Source organism: Cricetulus griseus, chromosome 7 (assembly GCF_003668045.3).
Source record: "Cricetulus griseus strain 17A/GY chromosome 7, alternate assembly CriGri-PICRH-1.0, whole genome shotgun sequence".
NCBI lineage: Eukaryota > Metazoa > Chordata > Mammalia > Rodentia > Cricetidae > Cricetulus > Cricetulus griseus.
In genome coordinates this window covers 43,559,178-43,576,461 of record NC_048600.1, presented here as the reverse complement: position 1 = coordinate 43,576,461, position 17,284 = coordinate 43,559,178, and the positions used below count along the sequence as shown (strand labels likewise).

Genomic DNA, 17,284 nt, shown 5'->3' with positions numbered 1-17,284 from the left:
CAGCCTCACGAGGGATTAGGGGCATGAAGCCCCCATGATGGGCTTCTAATTAAATGTAAAATTTTCAGATATTTAATTTATGTGCTGGGTGTTTTGCCCATATGCACGTCTGAGTAGACGTGTGTCCTGCTGCACGAGGAGGCCAGAAGAGGACATCAGATTTCCTGGGGCTTACAGGTAGTTGTGAGTGGCCATGTGGGTGGTGGGAATTGAACCCAGGTCCTCTGGAAGAGCAATCAGTTCTCTTAACTGCCACACCTTCTCTCCAACTTCCTAATTCAATATTTAATAAACACACATGCAATTATACTTGCAGTAGTGAGGATGGATCCCAGGGTTCCCTGCAGGCTCTAGGCAAGTGCTCTACTTGTGAGCTGTGTCCCGAACTCCCAAATGTGTAGGGTTGTATGTGTGTATGTGTGTGTGTTGGGAATTAAACTCAGAGCCTTGAGTATGCTAGGTTAGTGTTCCCAAATGTTTTTAATATCTATTTTGCAAAATTCATAAGAATTTAAGCATCAGCTCTAGAGGTTCAGCTCTGTCTATGGATTCATAGGGCATCGAGGCCTGAGGCTCTGCATCCAGCCGCTAGGGGGCAACAGACACACAGATTCGCAGCTGGAAACTGGGAAAAGGTGGCAGGTAGAGTCTCGGTCCTGCCTTCCAGGCTCACGAACCGGGTGGCAGGGATCCCTGGACGTTCAAAGGCTGCTTTTGGCCTCATTCGCAGATTGGCCATCAGGCTGTCTGTGAGCATTTTGCTAAGCACCCCTGGCATCCGAGTAAGTCCCAACAGCCACTGTAACGCACCCGGTTTCCTCTATTGCTGGAAGTAGGCCCATAGACCTTCCAGGCATCAGGTGAGTGATGACCATACTTCCTCCTGTCTGGGCATCCACAGAAGTCCAGACACTAATTGACTGGAGTTAATTAACTGCTGGTCTCTTGGTTTATATTTTCGCCCAGCTGGATTACTGAGGAGGCCCTGGGAGGAGCACTTCCCCTGAGTCACCCTGGCGGACAGCACCTGGGCCACACAGCATAGGGCCCTGCTCAGCTTAGGCTAGAGTTAGAGGAGGGAGCCTAAGCTCTTCTGGAACTCTCACCATCGTATGGCCTTGGGCAGAGCGTTTAACTTGCTGAGCCAAAGCTCATCAGCAGACATGCCTGCTTCCTTGATGTCCAAGCCCCGGGTTAGTCTCTATCTCCTTGTCAGGTAAATAGCTTCCAGAAAATACTACTGAACAACCAACTGGTACAGGAGTAGCGTTTGTTGTGTACAGGGTTAAGGAAGAGCACTGTCTTGTAAGAATCCTAAAATGCCCAGGTGGTGATGGAGCATGCCTTTAATCTCAGCACTCAGGAGGCAGAGGCAGGCAGATCTCTGTGAGTTTGAGACCAGCCTGGTCTACAAGAGCTAGTTCCAGGACAGCCTCCAAAGCCACAAAAAAAAAAAAAAAAAAACCCTGTCTTGAAAAACAAAATAAATAATAATAATAATTATAATAAAAATAAATAAATAAAAATAATAAAAAAGAATCCTAAAATGCATATAGAGAGGACCGAAATGGGGTACTGAGGTTTGGGGGTCTGCTTTAAGGTGGGCCCTTTGCTGCAAAACCTAGTGAGGTTTGGTTAGGATCATGTTAGTATGTGATTAAATTCTAGTAGTTCAAGATTGTTTTAGTGTGTCATGGTAGGAGGGTCTTGGGAAAATCTTGTGATTCAGTGGATTTTCCTAAACTCAATAGTAAGGTTATTTACAAAGTCTTTCCTGGAATAGGTAAGTCCCAATATGTGCATAGTATTTCGATTTACTTAATGAGAGTTGGAATTCATTGGTTTATTTTATTCTTTTTGTAATTATTTGTTATGTATACAGTGCTCTGCCTGTGTTGTGTACCTGCACCAGATCTCATTATAGATAATTGTAGGCCATCGTGTGGTTGCTGGGAATTGAACTTAGGACCTCTGGAAGTACAGCCATCTCTCCAGCCCTTGTTCTTTTAACAGTCTCATGTAGCCCATGGTAGCCTCAAAACCTATTATGTAGTTCAGGGTGGTGGTTTGAATGAGAATGGCTCCCATAGACATATATTTGAATACTTGCTTCCCAGTTGGTAGAACTGTTTGGGGAAGAATTAGGAGGTGTGACCTTGCTGGAGGAGGTGTTACTGCAGGTAGCTGTGAGGTTGCAAGAGCCAATACCATTCCAAGTGAGTTCTCTCGGCTCCCACGGTTATCTCAAGACGTGAGTTCTCAGCTTCTGCTCCAGCACCAGGCCTGCCTGCCCGCCCGCTGCCATGCTCCCTGTCATGACGGTCATGGACTCTAGCCTTCTGAAACCATAATCCCCAAGGAAACACTTTTTTTATAGGTTGCTTTGGTCACGGTGTCTTAACGCAGCAATAGAAAAGTGATTAAGATCCAGTTCAAGTTTGAACTTCTCATCTTCCTTCACAAACTCCCTAGAGCAGAAATACCACACTCAGCTATGCTATTTATTGCAGCTATAGGAATACTAGGTAGTGGACATCGTTGTTTGTATTTAGAGATATCCTGTTAGTTATCTCTGTTTAATATGGGGTCATATTTCGGGGGTGGGAGAGGAGAAGTAAGGGCATGCTTGGAGAGGGCTTGTATTTTGGAAAGTCTTTCTGATTCTGAGAACAAAAAAAGGTAAAGGTCTGAGACTCAAACTTATTTCTGATGGAGGATGCCCTTCTGTATATATGTTTCTCTTATTGGTTGATGAATAAAACACTGTTTGGCCAATAGCCAATAGAGACAGAAAGATAGGCAGAACTAGGAGAGTTCTGGGAAAAGTAGACAAAGAAGCACCACAAGAAGATACGATGCGCCAGGCATTCTCTGGTAAGATAAGGCCATGTAGAAATACATAGATTAGTAGTTATGGATCAATAATTAAGACAGAGCTAACCAGTAAGAAGCCCTAGCCATCGACCAACAGTTTTATAATTAATATAAGTCTTTGTGTGTTTATTTGGGGCTTAAGGGCGGGACCTAGCGGGACAAGAAAATCCAGAAACATACTTCTGTGTCAAAGTAATGAATAAGCTGTTATTAAATGTCTTCCAAACACACTGTGCCCACTTGCAAACTGCAACACAAAACACATGATTAGGACTTCATTGTCCCCTTTGTAGGGGAAATGTTCAGGCTACTTGTTTAGTATTTCAAAACTAGAAATATTACAAGCCTGTCAAGATCTTAAAAAGGCCCTGCAACATTTGAGTCCTGGCCTTCCTACTAGGAAGCTGTGTGAGCTGGGGCCGGCTCCTTCCTGAGCTCCTGCCCTCATGTGTATAGAGGGTGGTAGTGTGGAGTGGGGGAGCCATACTGAGCATAGCTGTGGCTGCTGCTGCAGTTGTTTTGAACAAAGTTTCAGAAGATTCTGGGGGCACTTCAGTCTTGGAAATTGAATCTGGGACAACATTGTAAGAAATCATGGGTCCAAAGGAGGCAACTTTGGGAAAACTTGGAGTTATTCAAATTGAGAAGAAGCAGAAGAAATTAGAAAAACTAACCACTTTCCAGACCCAGGATGCCTGGGACCCCTCTAAGTCACTTCTTGGACTCAGTATTTAGCAAGCAGTTCTTTTTATTTTATTATTATTACTTATTATTATTATCATTGTTGTTTATTGACTATTCAAGACAGGGTTTCTCTGTGTAGCAGGTCTGTCTTGGAACTAGCTCTGTAGACCATGCTGGTCTTGAACTCACAGATTATTCCCCTGCCTCTGCCTCCTGAGTGCTGGAACTAAAGGTAGTATTTAGCAAGCAGTTCTTCTTCTTCTTCTTCTTCTTCTTCTTCTTCTTCTTCTTCTTCTTCTTCTTCTTCTTCTTCTTCTTCTTCCTCCTCCTCCTCCTCCTCCTCCTCCTCCTCCTCCTCCTCCTCTTCTTCTTCTTCTTCTTATTAGCTACTCGAGACAGGGTTTCTCTGTGTAACAGATCTGTCTTGGAACTAGCTCTGTAGACCATGCTGGCCTCAAACTCACAAATATTCCCCTGCCTCTGCCTCCTGAGTGCTGGAACTAAAGGTGTGCACCACCGCCGCCCACCTAGCAAGTAGTTCTTTACAGACCTGGATGTCGTGGAGTATTATTTTAAGATGTGTTGCATTTGTTTATGCTGTGGAACATTTGTTTTAATGATACAAAGATATGTTGCATTCTTTTATGTTAGTTACATTTGTTTAACTCTGTGAAGCTATGTTATTTTGTCTTTCTAAAACACCTGATTGGTCTAATAAAGAGCTGAACGGCCAATAGCAAGGCAGGAGAAAGGATAGGCAGGGCTGGCAGGCAGAGAGAATGAATAGAAAGAGATATCTGGGAGAACAAGGAGAGGAGGATGCTAGGGGACAGCTGCCAAGCCACACAATCAGCCAAGGAGTGTAAGATATTCAGAAGTAAGAGAAAGGTAAAAATCCAGAGTCAAAAGATAAACAGGATAATTTAAGTTAAGAAAAGCTAGCTAGAAATAAGCCAAATGGGCATTTATAAGAAAGAATAAGCCTTCATGAGATTTATTTGACAGTTGGGTGGCAGGCCCCCGGAAAGAGTAAAGAGTAACAATAATAAACTATACGTGAGGCTATCAGAACAGGTTTCCAGGAGACCCTGGGAGTTCACTGTCTGAGCCGGTATCAACTATTTATCTGTTTGTTACCTAGTTAGTTAGTTTGCGACAGGATCTCACTCTGTAACACTGGCTGGCCTGGAACTCATAGAATTCCATCTGTTTCTCTCTGCCTCTCAAGTGCTGGGGTTTAAGGCTTCACCACACACCATTCACCCTTTTGACAAATCTGAGTAAAGCCTAGTATGAAACTATAGCATTAGGGCAGTGAGCGACACTGGGAGGCTTAGGGAAGTGGCTCTTTTTTTTTTTCTCTCTTATGTTTTTAAGATCTATTATCTATCTATCTATCTATCTATCAATCAATCATCTATCTGTGTGTGTGTGTGTGTGTGTGTGTGTGTGTGTGTGTGTGTGTGTGTGCTTACATGAGCATGTGTGCATACGTACGTGCTTGAGTACACAAGTATTTTGCCTGGGTGTGTACAAACTATGTGTGTGTCAATACCCAGGCCAATCAGAAGAGGACTTTTGGATCCCCTGGAACTGGAGTGACAGATGATTGTGAACCACCATGAAGGTGTCAGGAACTAAAACTGGGTTCTCCGAAAGAGCAACAAGTGCTCTTAACTGCTGAGCCATCTCTCTCAGCCCCTGGAAGTAACTGTGGACCAATTCACAGTTGACATCCAATTTGGTCCTTTCAGAACAATGGCTGAACACTGCTGTCCTTGGGAGACATGGAGCTCCAAGTGTGGGGCAAGTTGAGGTTGTTGGTACAGTGTGTGCAGAGCAGGCACGGTTGAGGGACTGACTCATCAGAGGGCCTGTCTGGGCAGTCCCAGGCCCTGGTACCTGAGGATTGGACCCTCCCTTCTCATCACAGGCCTTGTGACCAAATCACTAGTCACCAAAAAATGACTTCTTGTCTCAAGCACAATAAAGACAGACTGTTCTGTTCTCTTATTTGTTTGTTTGTTTGTCTGTTTTTCAAGACAGGGTTTCACTGTGTATCTCTGGCTGTCCTGGAACTCACTCTGTAGACCAGGCTGACCTCAAATTTAGAGATCTGCCTGCCTGGGACTAAAGGTGTGCACTACCATCGTCTGGCTGAAAGACAGACTTTTCAAACCTCATGAAGATATGAGGGAAAATATCTGCATTCTCATTCTCTCTCTCTCTCTCTCTCTCTCTCTCTCTCTCTCTCTCTCTCTCTCTCTCTGTGTGTGTTAAAGAAAAGGAAGAGGTATGGTGACACACACCTATAATTCCAGAACTTGTGAGGTGGAGTCAGAAGAATCCTGAACTTGGTGCCAGCCTGGGACACACAGTGATGTTTTGTCAAAAAAAAAAAAAAGTGTGTGTTTGTGTGTATGGTGGAATCACTATTCTTTCCCAAGCATGAACTGATAAGTTACATTATTGACAGATGTAAATAAGTTTATAACCCTTGACCTAGCTACTTTCCTTCTAGGAATCTAACTCAAGGAAATAATTAGAGATGCTTTCAAAGATTTTTAAAGCAGGTTTTATTGAGACATTATGTGTAACAGTTAAAAGGAATGAAGTCCAGTCTGAGAAGATACAAGCTTAAGTAAATGCTGCTGCATCTTACAATGGAATATTATATAGACATTAATAACCATGTTATGAGTGACTTACTGACAAAGGTGTCAGACTCTATTACAATTTAAAATCCAATTAGTGTAGCAGTATTTTATTCCAGTGGTATAAAGAAAGTACATTGTCTATAGCTTGTTTAATTAAGTAAAAATTTTTAGACTTTATTTGTTTGAGCCATGTTTTTTAAATTTTTTAGATGTTTTTATTTTTTATGTGTATGAGTGTTTTGTCTGAGTCACTGTTCTATTGTTGTGAAGAGACATCATGACCAAGGCAACCTATAACAGAAAGCATTTAATTGGGAATTTGCTTACAGTTTCAGAGGGTGAGTCTATGAGCATCACGGCAGAGAGCCTGGCAACAGGCAGGCAGGCATGGTGCTGGAACAGTAACTGAGATAGCACATTTGATCCACAAGCACAGGCAGTGTGGGGGAGGGGAGGGGAGGGAGAAGGAGAGAGGGAGAAACTGAGCTTGGCATGGGCTTGATTAACGGTGCTTGCTACTCTTTCAGAGGACTCAAGTTCAGTTCTCAGCATCCATATTGGTCAGCTTGCTACAATCTCTAACTCCAGCACCCGGGGCGCCAACACTGTCTTCTCACCTCTTTGGGTACCCACATGTATCTTGGACATGTGTACATAGACACACAATACACATAAATAAAAATAAAAATATCTTAATTGCTGTTATATCACAGAGCAATCAAATACAGTATTTGAAATAATTTACAGTGTGTGTGTGTGTGTGTGTGTGTGTGTGTGTGTGAGAGAGAGAGAGAGAGAGAGAGAGAGAGAGGACAACTTAAGTGGAATTGGTTCTTTCTATTTTTATGTGGATTCTAGGGAATCAAACTCAGATAGCAAGGCTTGTATGGCAAGCAAGTAAGCACCCGTGCCTACTAAGACATCTTGCTGGCCCCTGAAAACATTGTCAAATGGAGGGGACAAATGGCCAAGCAGAAGATAAAGGCACATACAACCCCATATATGAGATTACTCCAAAGGGTCTGCAGGATGATGGCCAGAATTCCTGTGTCCACTTCAAAATCTTTCAAAGTCATTTCTTGTATTCACACCTCTGAGTCATAACGGAAGTAAGTTTTTTTAAAAAGATTTATTATGCATACAGTGTTCTGCCTGAACACCAGGAGAGGGAACCAGATGTCACTATAGATAACTGTGAACTATCATATGGTTGCTGGGAATTGAACTCAGGTCCTCTCGAAGAGCAGCCAGTGCTCTTAACCTCTGAGCCATCTCTCCAGTCCCTGGAGTAAGTTTGTTAACAAATGAGTATATTAATATGGGCCTGTTAATTTACACCTATAATTCCAGCACTCAGGAGGCTGAGGCAGGAGGATTGCTGCAAGTTCAAAGGCTAGCCTGAACTACATAGTGAGATATAGGTAAGCCTTTACTACAGTATAAAGAAACAGATTTTAAAAATCACAACAAACAACATTAAGAATACTTCATTGAGTTGGGTGTGGTGATGCATACCTTTGATCCCAGCATTCAGGAGTCAGAGGCAAGATGTCTGAGTTAGTGGCCAGCCTGTGAACATAGTGAGTTCCTGGACAGCCAGAGCTGCATAGTGAGACCCTGTCCCAAATAAATAAATAAATAAATAAATAAATAAATAAATAAATCAAGCAAGCTTCAATGAGAGAAATAAATGCCCTGCAAAAGGTCCCAAAAGACAAAATGATAACTTTCCCAAGATCATCTCAGAGACATTACTCATCGGTCAGTGAGGAACCAGTTAAGACACTCCAGCATGCTGAGGAGGGATTGCTCAGTGGTTAAGAGAACACACTGCTATTGCAAAGGACCCAAGTTCGGTTTCCAGCACCTAAGATGGTGGCTTACAACTGTCTGTAACTCCAGTTCCAAGGTATCTAAATGTCCTCTTCTGACCTTCCCAGGCACCACACACACACAGTACACATACATATATGTACACAAAATATTCATATATGTAAAATAAAAACAAATACATCTTTTTAAAAGATATTTTGTGACATGTTCAAAGTTATCCATGTTTAAGGCCAAAGGAGGACATGCATTTGTGAAGCCGGTGCTCTCTGCTAACATTCCCAGCCAGGCACAGGACTTGTATGCTTTAGTGTCAGGTGTGTGCTGATTCACCTGTCTTTTGCACCTCATTTGTCTCTAATCAGACACTTCTAAGCAGAGACAGGTAAAGCAGACCCTGCAGCTCATCCTTGGTGGCTCCAACCCAGTGGTTTCGTTTGCCATCTTAAGCCTTCCTTACTTTCTGCACAGGGATGAGTAATAGAGGGAATGCCAACTCCGGATGTGCAGAGGCTCTTCAGGCAGAGGCATGTACAAAAGCATTGGAATGAAACGGGCAGAACTGAAATAGGGGATCAGTGTGGCTGCCGAGGAAAGAACCCAGAGCAGTCAGCAGGTGGCTGAGGGCTTAGAACCACCCTCCAAAATGGCTGTTAGAGACTTTTACTGGAAAATGCCTAGCTTTAATGTTTGCTTGCTTAAGTTTGTTTGTTTGTTTGTTTGTTTGTTTGTTTGAGGCAGTCTCAAGTAGCCTAGACTGGCCTGGAATTTTCTATATAGCTGAGGATGACCTTGAATTTTTGTTATTATTACATTGTGTGTGTGTGTGTGTGTGTGTGTGTGTGTGTGTGTGTGTGTATGAGTGTGAATGTGGTGTGTATGTGGTGTGTGTGTGTTCATTCATGTGCACACAAACACTGGCATGCCACAGCATCTATGTAGAAATCAGAGGACAAGTTACAGGAGTTGGTTCTTTCCTTCTACCATGTAAGTCCTGGTAGAAGATATAGGTAAGCCTTTACTACAGTATAAAGAAACAGATTTTAAAAATCACAACAAACAACATTAAGAATACTTCATTGAGTTGGGTGTGGTGATGCACACCTTTGATCCCAGCATTCAGGAGTACAGAACTCCTGACAGCAAATGCCATTCTTTACCTGCTGAACCGTTGCACTTGCCCTAATGCATATCCTTTTTCTCTTTATTTATTCTTCTCTCATACAAAACATCTAGGTTGCAGCCTCCCCTCCCTCCACTCTTGCCAGTGTCCACCCCCACTTCCCCTCTCTCCCAGATCCACGTCTCCTCCATTTCTCTTCAGAAAAGAGCAGGCCTCAGGGATGTCAACTAAACACAGCATAACAAGATGCAGTAAGACTAGTCACAGACCCTCATACTAAGGATGGATGAGACAACCCAGTAGGCGGAAGAGTCCCAAGAGCAGGCAAAAGAGTCAAAGACACCCCCACTCTCACTCTTAGGAGTCCCACAAAAACCCTCAGCTAAAGCCAGGGGGTGGTGGTGCACATCTTTATTCCCAGCAGTAGGCGGATCTCTCTGAGTTCAAGGCCAGCCTGGTCTACAGTGCAAGGTCCAGGAAAGCCAAGGAGAACCTATCTTGAAAAACAAAACAGAAAACAAAACAAAACAAAAAACCATCTAGGCAACCATAGCATGTATGCAGAGGACCTAGCACAGATCCATGCAGGCTCGTGATTTTCTCTTCAGTGTCTGTGTTGCACAGTTGCACAGTGTCTGCACAGTTGATTCTGTGGGCCGTGTTCTCCTGGTGTCTTTCGACCCATCTGGCTCCTACAATCCTCAATCCTCCCTCCCTGGGTTGAAGGGATAGCTCAGCCGTTAAAGGCTAGGCTCACAACCAAAAATACAATCCTCCCTCCCCCTATTCTATGGGGTTCTAGAACTCTGCCTAATGTTTGGCTGTGGGTCTCTGCATCTGCTCTGTCTTGTGATGCTTATCTGCACTCCATCAGAACAGTGTAAGGGTCTGGGTTTACCTGTGGGGTCTGTGCCCATGCAACAAAGTGCCCGGACGCACCGGCATCTTCTAAGCCTTCATAGTGTTCATGCCGTGTGGAAGACAAGACGTAGGTGGGGAGGAAGAAATGAATCAAGGATGATTCCCCAACCCAAATCTTGAGCAACCTGGGAATCATGGTGCCAGTTTCTGAGCCAGGAAAGCACAAGAGTGCATCTGATTCAAAGGACTGTCTTTGAGAAACCTGTTCAAAGTCCAGGTTCCAGAGCCCCGGTCGTGGCTGGAAGGGGCAGGTGTGGAAGCAGGAATGGGGGTCAGTGACCCCCAGCACACAGGGTGACCCCTGGATGCTGCTGCCGCTCTTCTCACACACCTGCAGCTCCCCACCCTTGCTGTCAGCCTCCTGGCTGCAGAAACAGCCACACTGACTGGCCCCGAGTTGCTCATTAGCAGCAATTAGCAGAACCACTCATTTCCCTGGAGGGCAGAGGAGGAGGAGGAACAGGTTGGGAAGTGGCTCCCACCCTGCGGGGGTGGCACAAGCTGGTTTCTCCATGTTTCCTCTGTGGCAGGCATGACGTGGCTGCCCAGGTCATAACTGGGGTGGGGGACAGCCAGGCCATGGCTCAGAGGTGCACCCCAAGGCAGAGCATGCGGCTCTCAGCCATGTATACAGCTTACCCTGGAGCTAAAGCAGGGTCTTTGCCTTGCACCTACCCTCAGGTCAGGCTAAAGGCCCATGTGGTCAGTCTCTTACTCTCCTATGAGCCTAGGTGACACTGGCCAGGAGATAACCCCAGCCATGACCTCTATCTCGGAACTCAGAGGTCCTACCTCTTGTCCAGTGAGTCAGGACGAGTCACCAGGAGTGTGAGGAACAGTTCTTCCTGGCCAAGGGCACCCCTGTGTGTCCTGTAGCCCATTCTCTCTGGGCCGTGTCCCCAGCTGGACTCTGTGCCTAGCCCCCTCTGGACCTTCTGGCTCTATCCAGGGGGATAACCTGTTTTGTGGCCTTTGCTGCCTTACTGAGAACAACCAATATCAAGAAGCTAATGTGATGTCAACCACTTGAAGTCTACAAATTATTTGGATATTTAGCTGTCAGTTCCTGCCAGCAAGCAGAGCCAGCATTGGCAAACCCATCACCATCATTGTTACTCCATGTTATTGAGTCAGGGTGTGACTCCATTGGCCTCATAACTTTCTGTGTAGCCCAGACTACCTCCAACCTGCTGCAGTCCTCTTATCTTGGGGTTACCACCGCACCTGTCTATTTTTAAATTTAACCTTATTGTGGTTCTGAGCCTGGAATCTGTTGCTTTCCTCGTGGCAGGCAAGTGACTGAGCAATGTTCCTTTAGTTAGCTGGTGATTTTAAGGACAAATCAAGTGAGAAGGGAGCTCCAAGTTCACATGAGAGCATGTGAGTCACCCATGAAGATGCGGTGGAAAGAAGTTACTCAGTTTTCAAGCTGAGGGAGCAGGCTGGGATCCCCTTCCAGCGATGGACATTGTCCATGAGAAAGACAAGTCAATGTAGAAGAGCTGATTAACCCAGAACTACAACACCCAACTTCTCTTTTCTTTTATAAAGCTTTTATTTTATCATTTTAATTTCTTTTTCTCATGATAGGGCCCCCCTACTTAGGCTGGAACTCAAGATCCTCCTGTCTCAGCCTCCCAAGTATAGGGACAGTAGGTGTGTGTCATCACAGTAGACTTCAGCCAATTGTCAGGGATACAAAGGAGGTAAACACACCTTCGAGGCAGTTTCCAGAAGGGAAGAACTCTGAGGGAAGACAGAGAAAGTAAGGGCTCAAGGGAGCCCTAAAGGTTGGGATAAATGCAGCTGAGAAAAAGCCTGAAGCTCTTGGTGGAACACGAGAACCATGCTATATATTCCAGGAAGACATTCTCAGCCTGATGCTCTGGGAGTCAGGTGATTATCGTGGAGCTCTTGCAAGCCTCCAGAGAGTCAGATAGCTAAACCCTGTGTCTGGAAGGTCTGAGCTGGTAGATGTTGGGGTTTAAAGGCCCCATCAAGAGGGATCCCTGAGAGGACAGGAAGGCAGGCTGAGCCAGGAGAGCGATGCTTAATCTTTACCTGTAGGAAATGCTGAGAAGTTCGTGTTACCCGAGAGAGAGCTTTATTCTCTCCGGTCAGGAGTGGGAAATTCCCAGATTGCAGAGCTCAGCATTGGGAAGCGGAGATGGAGGAAAGGATTCCATGGGTATGAACTATATGCAGCCCCCACCCTGTCCTCCTGGTCACCATCCATCTCACCCTTCAGGAGAGCTGTGGGGTGGAGTCAGACAAGGTTAGTGCGGTGGTTTGAATGAGATGGCTCCAGCATTTGAACACTTGGTCCTTGATTGTTTGAAGAGGATACGAAGGTGTGTCCTGGCTGGAGGTAGTATGTTCCTTGGGGCGGGCTTTGAAGTTTCAAAAGGACTCCTACAGTTTCAAGTGAGCTCTCTCTGCTTCCGGTTTGAGGATCAAGATGTGTGTGAGCTCTCAGCGGCTGCTCCTGCGGCCTTTTGCCTGCTACCTCCACTCTGCCATCATGGACTCTGATGCTCTGGAACTGTAAGCCTTAAATAAACTCTTCTACACGTCTTGGTGGTGGTGTCTCATCACAACATTAGAAAAGTAGCAATATAGTTGGCTTCTCATGAAAGGGGAGGAGGGACAGAGCTCTGGAGAAGAACTGGGAAGGACTAGAGGTGCCTAACAATGAAGGAAGGCAAAGGAAATGTGAGGTCAAGGGCATGGGGACTTTGGGAGGGCTCTGAGGGGGGACCACAACCCAGGACTGGACTGGAGTTCTGATAGACCTGAGTTTCTGAGCAGCAGAGAAGCCTAACGCCTTGCAGTTTCCTAAGGCAACAGGTTCCCAGGACAACTGGGAGTGTGATCAAGTGGGAGGCAGGACATCCTCATCCTCAGGGAAGGTGATGAAAGGCCATCTGAGAGCAGTGTCACCCCAGTGGTAGCCCAGTGTCCCCAGGGCCAACCAGACCAAGCTCCTCAAAAGCATTCAGTGGGTCAGTGGGCACTTAGCCTGTCTTTACTCACTTGTCTAAACACAGTGACAAAATAACTGACAAAAGCAACATAAGGAAGGCTCGAAGCTGGAGGATACCGTTCCTCACAGATGGAGGCATAGAGTCCAGAGGGCTCACGGCCTTGGCCCTGTGAGGAGGTTTGTATCCAGTTGGCAGTCAGGAAGTAGAGAGAAGAGAATGTCGGTATCCATCTGGCCTTCTCCAGTCTCCTCCTCCTTTATTCAGTCTGGGTCCCCAGGTCATGGGAGGGTGCTGCCCACCTTCAGACTGTGTCTTCCACCTTCAGCTAAACCTCTCTGGGAATAGTTTTGGCAGGCCACAAGGTATGTCTGCTAGGTGATTCCAAATCCAGTCAACTATCATAAATTAACTATCATAAATCAGAAGCCCACTCATTCTCAATTTGATACTCAAATCCATCACTTTTATCTGTAACATTTCACACTTTTCCCTCATGGCTCCAATTTAGTTCATTTCTATGAGTCCCAAAAGCTCTCTCTCTCTCTCTCTCTCTCTCTCTCTCTCTCAGACAGGGGTTCTCTGTGTAGCCCTAGATGTCCTGGAACTCACTCTGTAGATCAGGCTGGCCTCAAACTCAGAGATACTTGCCTCTACCTTCTGAGTTCTGGGCTTAAAAGTGTGTGCCACCATGGCTGGCTAGATCCCCAAAATCTTAATAGTTCTAATATTGTTGAAAAGCTGAAATCTCTTTTGAGACTCAAAGCAATCTCGGTGAGTCACTGTAAAATAAAGACATGTAACATGTATTTCCAATATAAAATGGCACAGGGTAATTTCTCACCTTGTGTGCAGCATCGTAGCTGCTCTCCAAACTCTGGCAGAGCCCAAGGTCATCAAAAAGAGGTCCAAACAGTTCTCCTGGCACAGTCAGACTGACATACCAAAATTAAGCAAAACTTGAGGAAACCCAGAAGTATCAGCAACAGGGTGCGAAGAAGCCTCAAGGGTGAGATTCTGATGCCCAAAATTGGTGATGGGAGCAGCCTTAGACCAAGCATGCTTTGCCCATTGGCTTCAGAAAGTCCCTGGACCACACCAGGAACTGGAAGTGCTCTTGGTGTGCAGCAGATCTCACTGTGCTGAGTCATTCGTGTTTCCTCCAAGAACTGCAGAGCCATCTTAGAAAGAGCAGTACAGCTGGGGTCAGTGTCACTAATGCCAACACCAGGCTCACAGTGAAGAAAGTAGGTAAGCTCACATGCATGTTTTATTTGTGCTTACATAAAGCTGAAAAAAAAAAACAAAAAAAACAAAAACAAAAACAAAAACAAAAAAAAACCTGAAAAACTCAAATGGCACAGAGTAAATGGTCCCCTTCCATAAGGGAGGAATGTGGAGGGTTGCAAGGGAAACTGTACTGTTGTATGAAGTTTTACACTTTTGGCTTTTTGTAGGGCCTGTCACCCAACTCCAAAGTAAATCACACATGGAAGCTTATTCTTAGTTATGAATACCTGACCTGGTCTTAGTGTGGATTGTTTCTAGCCAGTTTTTTTTTTTTTTTTTTTTTTTTTTTTTTTTTTTTTTTCTGAGACAAGGTTTCTCTGTGGCTTTGGAAGCTGTCCTAGCTCTTAGTAGACCAGGCTGGCCTCGAACTCACAGAGATATGCCTGCCTCTGCCTCCTGAGTGCTGGGATTAAAGGCGTGCGCCACCAATGCCCTGCAAATGTGCAGTTTATTAGGGAAGGAGCCTGAGTTTAAAGATGCAGGAAAGATGGTGCAGAAAGCAGTGTAAATACATTAGCGCCATTACAGAGAAACACTGATCTCTGCCCAAGACACAGAGCAGATGCCCGGAAGATAAGACAAGTTTACAATTTTATTTGTAAAAATAAATTCACATAAAAGGAGAGAGCCTGGATTGAGAACACCACTGAAGGGTTCCCTGCTAGAAAACTGCATAGGCAAGCGTTTTCTCAGGCTCAACTCACAAGGCTCACAGAGACCAGACTACATATTGAGCTGGGAGCAGAACTTCACAGTGGCTTTCACTTAATGTCCAGATCATGGAAGCTTGCACCAAGATTCCAGAAAAATCACTGAGGCCAGGTAATGTGCGGCAAGGTTGACATCCCTGCAAGAAGGCTATTCTGTAAAGCTATGAAAGTGAACCCTAAATTGTAGTTGGGACCCTAAGACAGTGGTTCTCAACCTGTAGGTCATCAACCCCTTTGGGTCAAATGACTTTTTCACAATGGTCACATACCAGATATCCTGCATATCAGATATTTACATTACAAGTCATAAGAGTAGCAAAATTACAGTTATGTAATAGCAATAAAATAATTTTATGGTTGGGGTCACCACAACTGTATTAAGAGAAACTGCATTAAGGGATCGCAGCATTAGGAAGGTTGAGAACCATTGCTCTAGGGTGTTGGCTATGTCAGGGCTAGGACATCTACCAAGGAAAACTGCAGGCACAGAATAGAGCTGACCTGAGAGAGGCCACATGTACTGCAAGCTGCAGAACTGGAGGAATGAACTAACCAAACCTACTGGAACCCAGGTGATGCCACCACAAGCCTCAGATGCCAGGCATGGAACTGCAGGATTTTCCCTCAAAAATCTTGATCTTGCTTTGCTCTGGTGTAGTAGAATATTATTTTAAGGTGTGTGACTTTTGTTTATGCTGCATTTGTTTACCTCTGTGAAGCTTTGATTCTTTGCCTGCCTAAAACATCTGAGGGTCTAATAAAGCGCTGAATGGCCAATAGTGAGGTAGGAGCAAGGATAGGTGGGGCTGGCAGGCAGAGAGTATAAATAGATGGAGAAACCTGGGAAGGAGGAGCAAGAGAACAAGGAGAAGAGGATGTCAGGGGCCAGCCACAAAGCCAGAGGAAAAAGGTAGTTGGGTTAATTTAAGATAAGAAAAACTGGCTAGCCGGGCGTTGGTGGCCCACGCCTTTAGTCCCAGCACTCGGGAAGTAGAGGCAGTCGGATCTCTGTGAGTTCAAGGCCAGCCTGGTCTCCAGAGAGAGTGCCAGGATAGGCTCCAAAGCTACACAGAGAAACCCTGTCTCAAAAAAAAAAAAAAAAAAAAAAAGAGAAAAAATAAAAAGAAAGAAAGAAAAAAACTGCACATTTCCCTCATATTTAGAACTTTCTCATGAAAGAACTGATTAAAAGCAGTGAGCAGTAGCCATGCTGCAGCTTGGAAGGCTATGTTTATTCTACAAGTAACATTACTTTTGAACTGAAGAATGCAGCCATTCTCTGCCAGAGGATAACACAAATGGCCTATAGTCCAGTCCTGAATAGCGTCATATTCTCCTCCAGAATCTCATGAGCCCAGCCTTTACTGTTCACAGTCTTTCTTTTGGCAGTCTGGACTTTCACCAGAGTGGCCCATCAGACTGATTACAGCATTCTAAGGCTTCTCTAGGCTACAGGACCAAAGTCTTCTACATTCCTCTCACAAACCAGCCCGAAGGCCTGCAGACCACATGGTCAGATTCCCTACAGTGATGGCCCTCTCATTGGTACCAGTTTTCTGCCTTAGTTACTTCTCTTCTTTACTGTGACAAAATAACCATGCTGCAGACTGCTACTTTCCAAGTGTGACAGCCAGTCGTGACTATTTGTAAGCAGCTCTGAGATCAGGCTTGATGGCTGTTGGTGTTCCCTTATAGGAGGGAGTGGGCAGGGTCATTACACCCTCACCTGAGAGTCCAGCTGCTCCCTCCTGCACTGTCTGGCCATTTGTACATATCTGCCCTAATTGCATGTGGCCTTTGGTGCTAGAGTATACAGACTGGGGAAGTTAACTAAGAGGAGGGATTCTATCTACGCAGCTGTGAGGTAGTCATCATCCATGCAGGATGAAACTTTCCAGAGGTGTGGCCACTTTGGAGCCATCAACACTCCTGTGAAGTAATCCTCACCCATGATCTGTACGGAATCCCCCCAAACTCATTGGTTCCACAACTTGGACTGTGGTGGGATTGTACTTTGTCGCTGGAACCCTGTAAGGAGGGGACAGAAAATTTTAGATCTCTCCAGAATAAAAGAGTTATTTTTCAAATATCTTTTTTAAAAAAGATTTATTTATTATGTATACAGTTTTCTGTCTGCATGTGTGCCTGCAGGCCAGAAGAGGGCACCAGATCTCATAACAGATGATTGTGAGCCACCATGTGGTTGCTGAATTG

The 17,284-nt window shown here is 45.0% G+C and overlaps 1 long non-coding RNA gene across 1 annotated transcript; it reads left to right on the top strand.

Annotated features, from left to right (window-relative positions):
- The first annotated feature begins 629 nt into the window (after positions 1-629).
- On the top strand, positions 630-5,571 carry LOC118239150. The gene is made up of 2 exons (XR_004770755.1): positions 630-860; positions 5,118-5,571. It is a non-coding gene; the product is annotated as an uncharacterized LOC118239150 (long non-coding RNA).
- Positions 5,572-17,284: the final 11,713 nt, after the last annotated feature.